The following is an 11916-nucleotide window of genomic DNA, read 5'->3' as shown; positions in this document are numbered from 1 at the left end:
ATATTTTCATAAATGAATATTTATTATAGCATAAGAAATTTTCCTATTCCTCAAGGGACAATGCTGAAGATAACTATACGAAAAATTATATAACTGTGAACATTGCAAAAACAATAAATGATGATCATATTATAATTGCTGCTTCGGAAGTAAGGTATATAGAAAACCTAAAGGAATTTTTTGTTTAAACTTGATCCCATACCCAGGCTATCTCATTAGGTATATAAATAATTCAAAATTGAAAAAAATCCAAAATCCAAAAACTTTTGATCCCACACATGTCAGATAAGGTTAATTAATCTATGCTTGCCAAATTATTTTTGAAGGGGTGTGTGTGTGTGTTTGTGTGTGAGTGTTGTTTTGCCTGGCACATGTTCTACATGAAGAGCTGTAGAGATAAGAATTAACCTGAGAATTTTCAAAATGAATTTTCAAATTTTTTTTTAAGTGAAGCTTGTTTCTTTGAAAAATCAATTAGGAAAGAACAGAAGAAAGGCAAAAGGGAAAATTGATAAGAATGCGTCAGTTTCTATATTGATATATGACATTCATATTACCTGTAAAATTGTTACTGCATGTTTTTTCTTCTCACCATAAAAATATCCTAAACTGTTTTAGTCAGCTTTTTGCTGCTGTGATCAAAATATCTGACAAGAACAGTTCTGGAGGAAAGTGTATTTGGAACTCCTGGTTTCAGACATCTTAGTCCATAGATAGGTCAAGGTGCGGCAGAACATTATGTGGAAGGTCATGAAGTGGTAAAGTAGCTCAAGACATGGCAACCAGGAAGCAGAGACTTACCAGGGACAATATATGTACTCCAAAGGCACATCCCCAGCCACCAACCTACTTCAGCCATACCCTCTCTGTCTACAGTTATTACCCAGTTTATCCATTCAAGTGAATTAATACACTTATTAAGTTAAGGCTCTCATAACTCAATCATTTCTTCTCTAAAGATGCCCTGGCATTGTTTCAAACATGGGCATTTAGGGACACCTCATATTTAAACCATAGCCACAGACTAAAGCAAATTATAAGAGAAGAATAAATAAAAACAGATTACAATGGAAAGCATTTGTAAAGATTAAGAAATATTAAGATTTTAGTTTTCAGTAGTGCATATTAGGAAAATTAGCCCAAATATTATAATAAGAAAACTAGAAATATTAAACAAACAAAAAAGGACATTTTGAGGGCATTAGAAAAGTTATGATACAATGAAAAATTAAAGGATTAAGATCTGGGAGAACCAAATATTAAGAGAGGTGACCAAAAAATTGGGAGTCATATTTCCCCTGGGGAATTTATTATTTGCAATGCTGAGGTGGTAAATGGTTGAATGAACAATTTAATAGCCATACAGGGTTGCAAAGTTAGAAATCTGTGTCTGGGTCTGTCAAAAGTGGGGAGATTGATAAACCTCTATAGTTTGTTTTGGGGTCCCGTGGGCTAACCATATCTATAAAGATATACCAAAGCACTATACCATAATGAAAATGAATTCATTAGATTCATAACATTTGAGTAAATCTCAACAAACACAATGCTAAGGAATTGTATTATACAAAAGAAGGTGGAAAAGAATATATAATGAATAATTATATAAAGTTTAAAATAAGCAGCAATCACAGGGACTGACATACTGTCTTGGGCTATGTGGTTATTACTGAATTAATGTGTAAGTTATTACTGAATTAATGTATCTAGAATATCCATATGAAAATCCTGTTTGAATAAAGACAATATTGTCCTGAACCTCAAATTATTTCAACAAGTTTTTAACTATATCAGATGGCATACAAATAAACAAAATAAGTCTCATAAGAGACAGCATTCACTACAACAGCAAAAATCCTAGACTTATATAACACTTGGTGTTCTAGATATTGGAATATTCAAATACAGATGATTAATATTCTATAGAGATAAGCAACAAAATGGAATCAGCAAAATTCTGAAAACTATAAAAAAAAACTTTGGAAAAGACTTTAGAACTGAAAAGTACAGAATTGTTGGATTGTTGGATTTCATCACAGATCAGGGATACAGCTTATACTCATACATTTAGTAAACCAGAGCACAGTTGGGAAAGATTATATAAAATGAAACTTTTATATAAAGGAGGAAAGAAGAAAAGAAAAATAGAGGTACAGAAGAGGCAGTGAGACGTAACATGTAATTGGAGTCTTAGTGGAAGATGAAAAAGGCAATGGAGCAGAAATTATGTTTTAAGAAATAATAGCTCTCAAATTTTAAATCTGACAGGTGGTCACTTGCATTGGTTATGAAGGAAATGTATATTATGTTCTCATTGAAGTTCTGCTACCCATTTTCCAGAATTACCAAGATTTTAAAATAATATGCATACAAAGCATTAACAAAATTATGAAAATATGAAAGCATTTACACAACGAATGAGAGTTATGTGGATTGTACAGTTACTTTTTAATAGTGTTTGGCATTATCTGTTAAAATTTGACAAATGCAGTTTTATTACAAGGAACTTAGAAGAGGGCTGAGGTTGTAGCTTAGTGGCAACATCCTTACCTACACTGTACAAGGCCCTGGTTTTTATATGCACTCCTATAAAAAAAAAATCCAAGAATGCACTCAGATAGGATGCATGTGTTTCAAAGATACATACATGAATGATAATGGGGACACAACTTGTTTTAACCCAAACTAGAAGAAAAAGATACTCATCAATAATAAAATGGAAAAATTCATTTATATATATATATATATATATATATATATATATATATATATATATATATATATATATCAACACTATACCCCAATGCCAATTAATTAATTAATTAGAGTCATGAACAAGCACATGGATGAAACTCAATAAATATAATGCTGAGTTAAAGAGTGAAATAGAGTATGCACTGAATAATTGTATTCTTATAATATTTAAAATGAGCAGAAATAAACTGTATTGTAAAAAAATCAAAATAATGATTACTCTTAGAAGAATGAGAATTATAATTGGGAGGGGCACAAAGATATGTCCTGGGATACTGGAATATTCAGGTTATTGGATACATGAGTGTTCACATTGTGTCAATTTACTGAGTTGGTCATGTTAAATGCTGTAAAAATCTGTGTGTGGTTATATCATAATCAAATAGTTAAAATATAGGCAGCTGGCTTGATTACTTCAGAAAAAGACCAGTAAATATATGAGAAAATGATTAACCTCACAGGTAATCAGAGAACTGAATATTAAACAAAAAGTAAATAGGATTAGTCACCATAAAAAATGGCAAAAAATAAAAATTGAAGATAGTATCCTTCAGAGCTCTTATTTCCTGCAGGTGAGAGTATGACTGACAGAACCCTTGGGAATCTGTTGGCCATTATCTACAAAGTTGAATATATGTCTATATCCCAGAAATTGCCTCTGTGTATCCAGCTAACAGAAACTCTTCAACACTGAATTCAGAGATACATATAAGAACATAGCAGAATTATTTGTAATATTAAAAAACTTGTCATTAACAAATTGTCAATATTAAAACAGACACTTTGTAAAGTACTCATCAAAGATCTAGAATACACCAAAAATCACAGCTTTGTCTTTTCTTTAGGAAAATGTTTTTTTAATAAATATTTTCAAGAGCAAATATTTATGTAGTACTTTCTGTGTGCTATATGCTTTCCTATATATTGTGTACTTATTGCATTATATAATTTTTATAACTCTATCAAGTAAATTATTTTAAGTCTATATTTAATTTATGGAAACAGACATGGATAGTTTAACTTGATGTGAAGCATTCAGCTTTTAACTAATAACTGGGCATGATGGCTCAAGACTGTATACTACTTGTGAGGCTGAGTTAGGAAGATCTTGAGTCCCTGAGTTTACCAGGCCTGGGTAAGATAGTGAGACCCATATCTAATGAACTAAAGAATCCAAGAAAATCATGTAATGAAGAAAAGAGTTTTGTTTTCACTGCCGATTCCAAGTCAATAAATCAGTAAAGAAAGCAGTTTAGTTCTTTGCTGAAATGGACTGAAATGCATTCCAGTTGTGTACTACTTTAATTTTCATATAACCCAGAAGCATTATGTAAAATAAAAACACACAATATTACGCAGTGAATGAATATGGCATTTTGAGCATTCTTGAAGAATTATTAATCAAACTGCCCTAGAAACTATAAGCTATTTTGGAAATAATTTATACAGAATGTAAACTATAATCATGTTGTTCTGAAAGTGCAGTTTTCACATCACAACACATGTAACACAAATTTTCATTAACAATTTATTCATAATTCATTTAAAATTTCAACTTAATAAAATTCCCAAATATTTAGCAGTGCAAAATTATGTCTACTCTTGGTAAAGCTGTTGATCCAAAACTACACTAAGACTGTGTCTAATTGTTAAGATTATGTGCTTTGTATGTTAAGAAAATACACTGAAGAAACTACTATGAGTAGATAACATGGCATACTTTTAAATATTAAAACTGTAAAATTGATGAGAATAGGCTAGTTACTTGCCTTGGAATGGAGAAAAGAAGACAGGAAGCAGAGTGGGGCATTGGAAAGATCACTGGAAGGTAAAAATAAGGAAGTATTATCTTATAAATAATTTTTTAAAAATTTGCCCTTTACTGTAACATACATCATTTCAGCAGATCTATTTTTGTTACTAATGATCCTGAATAATTTACTCTTTAATTAATCAATTCTGTTGTAAATATAGTTTGTAGTTTTGTTCTTCTCAATTAAGCCTTTAAGTTAAATGTTCAAACATGAGAAAGAAATGTATATATTTTTCCCCATAACTGAATGATGGTTCAGGAAAAACAGAGTCTGTGTAGAATTTTCTGTAGTCATATCTAGTCATTTAAACATTTTTTAGAAAAAAAACAAAATAGATTGGATTTTACAGGAGGAATGATAGAAAATGCTCAGAGGAGGTAAGACGGCCATGCTTACAGTGCGGCTCACTACCCTAGTAGTATTTCCCTCCTGTGCTTCTCCATGCTGATTACAGGTTATATTATCACGATGAGTTGTCCTTCTGACTAGTATTACAGCTTTCTACTCTTCTAATTTCCAATCCCTTTACTTTTAAAAAGTATGAAGTTATTCATTTGAAAGAATTCCAAGTCTACACTGCCATAATGATGCTTTATAATTTCCTCTCAGTTTTTATGTGTTTTTAAGAATTTTTCATTTGGTGTTATGCTTCAAAACTATTTTAATAAAACCTTTCATGAAATAAATATTCCAAATTTCATGGTGTTATTTGCCTTTAAACGTGGTTCAAAAACAATCCTTTTTAAGAGTCACTCATGCAATCTTTTTAAGTATTTAATTCTGAGTGTAATATAAAATGATAAATGTGCGATGCATTGAACAAGTTAATATCTGCTCTTCAACTCCTGGGTATAACACTGACTGATTTTGATTTGGGCCACTGAATCTTTCACTTCCACAGCCTGGAATAATTGTGTTGAAACCACCTCAAGGATCATTACTCAGCTTTCTCTAGGAGGTGAATTATCCCCCACCATTCTGTGACATCACAACTCTCCATCTTTTTCTAATATAGCCAGAAGCTTCCATGCTTTAATTTTTTTTTAAACTCACCCCTTTGTAGATTTCTCAGTGATTTCAACAACTTTACCTTCTTTTTGTGCCCCTCCTGTGACAAATTGTCTGACTTCCTGTTTTAGTTTTCTTGGGTGCAAAATTGGAAATCAGATGTCAGGTAGTGAATTAGAACTTTAATGCTTATGACGAACAGAAAACAGCTCAGTGTTTCTTCGAAGACTATACTATGTTTTTGTCCTGTTCTTCTTAGTGAGTATCATTTATTAACTCTTCCCCTTTCCTGTGTTCCCATCCATTCACCAGCTATACTGCAGTTGTGTCCACTCCTTCCAGTATAACTTGCCTCATTTTGATTCCAAGATTTCACACATACTGACCCCTTTACTTCAACTCTTTCCTCTCTGACCTTCCATCACTACCTCCTGAAATAGAAGCTTAGATGCTGCTATAACCAATAAATATATTTCACTCACAAGTTTGAATTGAGAAAAAGTTTCTTTTTCCTTAATATATTAATGTATCCTTCAGAATTTTCAGACCAGGACGGGTATTGTCAAACTGCATGAAAATATAATGGTATGTTCAGAGCTGAGTCTTGGCTATTAGTTTTACCACTTGTCTCTTAACTAGGATAAATGTCCACAATCTTTATAACCTTCATCTCCTTGGTCATCTTTTTGACTATTGAGACTTTGAAAACCTTTCCAGTTTTAACCCTCAATAATTTGTGGTAATTTTTAAAAAAATTGAAATACTTATTTTCCATGTTCTTCTTTATATCTCATGTTTATTTCATACAGCTTTCTAGTTTTCTGATTTAACTGTTTTAAAGTGTTTTAATAATGCATGTTTGATTTCTCCATTTAAAAACAGTAATAATATTGAAAGTTTGTTGAGGCCTATGATTCTAGACACATTGTATGTATTATCATAAGTAAACAGATTCATCTTTCAAACCAAAGTGGATAAAATGTTTACATTAGCTTTTTTAATATTTTAGAATATGATCAGAGGCAAGTTCGTGATGTTACTGTCAGTACATCTATAGAGCTCAAGGCAGCAGATGTGAAGGGTGAGGACTTACCACAGCCTTGCTATAAACAGAGACCAGATGCTGTTGAAAGGAGGATATTCCTTCTGAATGTTCTCATTTCAGTGATGCTTGATAATCTTCTGTTTTAAAGATTAATAATTAAGTGGATATCTTAAAGTAATCACTGATAAATGCACTTGTATTTAGAGTAAATATATTTTATTTTGTTAATGGAATGAGGAATACCCCTTTCCAAAGAAGGAGCAAGAGCAACAAGCACAAAACTGTGGCAGAGATTGGATCACAGTTGGTATCTTTAAGCAGTGTTTAGCAAACTGAAATGCTTATAGATTACTTGCCACAGTAATATGTTAGCACCAAAACCAAAGCCCAAACTGGCATAAGTTATTCAAACATATATATCTATCTTTATTTTATTATATATTTCTTTATTATATATATAGATATTTATTTATTTTATATACATATATTTTATTATATGTATTTCTTCATTTTACATTGTACACATATTGTACATTTATTATATATTATGTACATATATATGTATTATATATATATATATACACACGCACACACACACACACACACACACACACACACACACGAGAATGTGTGTGTGTGTATGTGTGTGTGCGCATTTCTTTTGAAACAGGGATTGAAATCCCGGGGGCACTGTACCACTGAGCCACATTCCCATATCCTCAAACCTTTTTATTTTATTTTGAAACAGGGTCTTGCTAAGTTACATAGGGCCTTACTAAGTGACTGAGGCTGACTTTGAACTTGAAATCCTGTTGTCTCAGTCACCTGGTCCTCCAGTATTATAGGTGTGTGCCACCATATCTGGCCAAATCCTGAGTTTCTAATGTTAATATCTATCTTGATATTATGTCACACAATATAAGCCTCATGCTCTGTATTTAATGTTCTTTTCAAATAAGTTAGAATTTACATGAATGAATGCAGATGTTTTTATAATTTGGTTCAGTATTTATCTTATAGAGAATATTTATGTTTTTAACAATCTTGTTGATATATTCATTCATTTATCCATTAATCTATCCACCCATTTATTTAACAAATTTGAAGTAATCACTATCCCTCAGATATCAGACTGTATTGCATATATCTCAGGAAACCAGAATATTAATATAACATGTCTGTTTGAAATGCTTCAGCCATTGTTTAAATATCGTGACACTTTCCCCACAAAACCCCACCAAAACCGATAGTATAGATAAAATGTCTTTTATTTATTACATATAGAAGCAATTATGGAATAAATTTAGAGATTTAGTTCAAGTTAAAAACAAGTTAATACCAAGATCAAAAATTAAACCCATATCTTTTGACACAAATCTTAGTTCATGTTCTACTCAACATTTATGTAATAAGAATGTTTTTAGTTATTAGGATATTTCAACTTCATCTATATATCAAAAGGTAGTCATCAAAAATAATGGTGTTATAGTAAAGGAGTTTAATAGAGAAGGGGAAAAAAACACATCTGAATAAGAGCCCCAACTCTTAAGTTTCTGTTTCACATGTCCATGTAGGAATATCATGAGTGAAGTGTTAAGAGCTCTAGAGAAATAAAGTTCCTCTTTAGGATGAACTCACATGGACATTGAAATTGCATGATTGTAACAAAATATTGCTCTAAGTTGTTAATCAAAATGGTTCTGTAACTTTCAAGAAAAATACAGAAAAGAATGCAATGTAAATAATAAGAAGCTTTTCCAGTTTAATGACAAGGCAATGAAATTGCCTGAGATGGTGAGATGAGTGACAGATGAATGAAGCACTGAAGTATGAATTATTAATTAAGATTTAAGTTTTATCATCACCTGTGTGACATAATTTTAATCAAATTCTTTGTACTAGTTCTGAGATGGGGTTAATTAGACTCATTTTAGCACATTGGTAAATGCATGAGATGGTTTCAGAGAAGGGGATCTCCTGTAGAATATTTTCAAATGAGGAAATTGTTCTATACATGCACTCACCAATATAGTAGCCACTATTCCCATGAGGTTACAAAATACTTCAAAAGTGTTTGGTGTGATTAAGTAATTAAATATTTAATTTCCTTTAATTAAAACTGATTTTAGTATAAGTAGCTACATGTGGCTAATGGCAACTACATTAGTGCAGATCTAGAGGCTTTGGCATCTGTTTCTAAACTATCTGGTTCAAATGCTCACTTGACATAATTTGAGCATACTACAGAATCTAAGTCTAGAATCATTCTCAGAGTAGATCTACTCCAATAGCTTTCAGACTTTATTGACAGTGACGTCCAGGAAGAAATTAAGTTAAATTGAGACATCAGCATGTAGACATCTGCATGCATACACTCAAAAGTCTTATAAAGAAAACAATTATCTTTAGTTTGTGAATTGCATAGTGATGTATTCATTCGATGCCATTACATTTTTTAAATCGTTTACCTCAATTTCATTAAAATTTGCTGTATCCACTTGCTTCATTTTTCAGATGAGGGAACTGTGTCCGGGAAACTATGGATGAATTTCATTTATATGAGGAAAGTCAGACTGAAAGTCATTGTTCTGCATTTGGCAGATCAGCTTAAAAATAGGTGCTTGATTTTCTTTGTCTTCATTTCAGAAATGTATACTGGTAGCTGTAAATCAGTTAGCTAATATGCCTGTTGTACTAATCTCCTTGCTGTGTGAAGTATTTCAATGGAATCCATGTATTTTTCTTTGGAATATTTTAAATATTAGGGTTTATGCACCTCCTTACCCAAATTTCCCTCTTGTTTGCCCATTAAAGGATGAAACATAGGATGACCACTGATGGTGCTGATCAGTGTCAGATTAACATTTTGGACAGGAAACCCCTCCAGGAACCAAAATTTATATGATATCTGAGATCTTTGTCAAATGCAGTCCTAATTCCAACCAAAAATCTGAGTCACCTGCAATGCACTATGTCCCTACATAACTGAAAGTAAGGCCAATGGATTTTTTTTAAATATCATATTCATTTATTCATCTCAAGGTTGCTGAAGAAAAAGGAAATAATATCAAACAGTGACACAATGGATTGTTGTATAGAATCTAATACTTGAGTAATTTATGCAATTAAAAATATGTAATTTAAGTCATTCCCAAAACTTCAAGAGAGATTCAGCTTGACATTTTTAGACTACATTTGATTTAATGTCATGTGTGCAGATTAAAAATAGGAACAAGAACAACACTCTATGCTATCACAATCATTGGGATGAACTAGATGATGAAAAGTGGCTATCTTTTATCTCCTTGATTTTCTTCACAGCTGCTGACACCGATTCTGTAGTTTTTGTTGGTGCATCTTCTTAATTTTACCAGAGTGTGTCAGTGGGAGATTTTCACAGGACAACAAGGATTCCTTGTCAAGTCATTCTACCAACATATGAAACAAATTTGATCCACACAATAACAACTGCACTGTGACTGCAGCCTGAGAGCAGCAGGGACAGGCCATCAATTTTATTTGTATCCTGATTATACTAATGTTAAAATATTTTTAAAATGCACTAATTGTTGCAGTAAGGTGCATTTAATGGTTCCTAAATTTTGTGGGAAAAACAACAACAAACAAACAAACCAAAAATAAAACCTAAAGAGTAACGGGTAATGTGCCTAGTTGTAAAGTCCTAATAGGGAAGTATTAATTACAGTAGGGAAACTCCAGATACTATCTTAATGAAGTGAACAATTTTGACCTGTCAAAACCACAAACTATAGTGGAATGACTAAGATTTAATTAAAAGAAAATATTAGACAACTCAAATTGAAGTGTCTTGTATAAAGAAGAGTTACTTTCCCAAAGTCTCTAGATTAAGAGAGACAAAGTAAGACTGAAGAATTATCATATGTTGGAGAAAATTAAGGAGAAGAAACAGATGTAAAAATGGATCCTGGATAGGAACATGGAATAGGAATAAGATATTCAGACAAAATGGGTATAATTTGAGGTAACTAAGGGAAACTAGATAAGGGATATATGGGAACCCAATTATCTTTACATCCAACGTAGTTGAAAATTGAAAATAAAATATCTTTTGTAGAATTTATAAGCTGTAATATGTTGGCATACTATTTCAGTGTAGATCCATTTTTGATCGTTTAGCTTGTTTTCTCATATAATTTTTCTTAGGATAATGACAAGTCTTCACAGATGTGCAACACTATAAAATACATGAGACTACACTTGGCAACCTCAAAATGGGACCCAATCCAATACCTAGAATTTACACTCATTCCACAGGACACACAGCAGTCTTTTACTTTTATTCTTTGAAAGATAGCACATTTAAACTTACCTTCCTGACACCAGTCAGAACCAAATTTTAACTTGAAAGTTGCTACATATTATGAGAGCAATTGTTATATAAAATAATTTTCTAAAGCAGTCTAGTGTTTTTAAGCATAGCCCCATAGTTGTGGAAAATGTGCATGGAAAGTTTTTGAATATTTTTTTCAGGAAAGGTGAAAAGCTTGCTTTAGCTGGACTTGAGATCCACTCAGATGCTGCTCAATCCAGCACTGTTTCCTGTGTGTTAAAAATGGCTTAGTGGGGAGAGTAACTGAGGCAGAAACTTTCAGGAGGAAAGGGGAGGGTCTGCCCCTCACCCCAGCCCACCTCCTGAGGTGCATACAAATGTATTTGAAGCATCCTCTAACTTTTTTACAATTGTCTTCCAAAGTGCTGTTTTCCTGGAGTTTAATGTACTGAAGTAAATGAGTTAGAAAATGTCAGACTGGCAGTCTTCATGTAAAACCCATCACTTGTTTTTCCTCATTCCTAAGCCAGTAACTTGTCCTCATTCTAAAGCATGAATGGTCACATAATAGTGAGGTTTCCGAGAGTTGCACAGTGAATTCTATAAATAAGAGGCCGGAAACAATAAAGACCACAGTGTTCTCTGCTTGCCCATTTTAAAGGTTGATTTTGGCAGTACACTTTTGAGCATCTAATAATAATGATGATCACAATTATGCTTAGTGAGCACTGACATCAACCACTACATCTAGATTGTGTATATTTAATGCCTATTAAGAAGATAATTATCCTAACATTAAAGATTATGTGGGCTGGGGATATAGTTCAGTTGATAGAATGCTTGTTTAGCATGCACAAGGCCCTGGGTTTGACCCCAGCACCATACACACACACACACACACACACACACACACACACACACACAAAAGAAAAAAAAATATGAAATTTGGGTTTGTAAATATAAAGCAGTTAGGCTGATTTCAA

General features: G+C 32.3%; 1 protein-coding gene across 6 annotated transcripts in view; it reads left to right on the top strand.

Moving 5' to 3' along the window:
- Lingo2 (leucine rich repeat and Ig domain containing 2) overlaps positions 1-11916 on the top strand; it is a 1122715-nt gene that overhangs the window by 142925 nt on the left and 967874 nt on the right. The window lies entirely within an intron of this gene.

Source organism: Ictidomys tridecemlineatus, chromosome 4 (genome assembly GCF_052094955.1).
Source record: "Ictidomys tridecemlineatus isolate mIctTri1 chromosome 4, mIctTri1.hap1, whole genome shotgun sequence".
Lineage (NCBI taxonomy): Eukaryota > Metazoa > Chordata > Mammalia > Rodentia > Sciuridae > Ictidomys > Ictidomys tridecemlineatus.
This window is presented reverse-complemented; position numbering and strand designations above follow the sequence as displayed.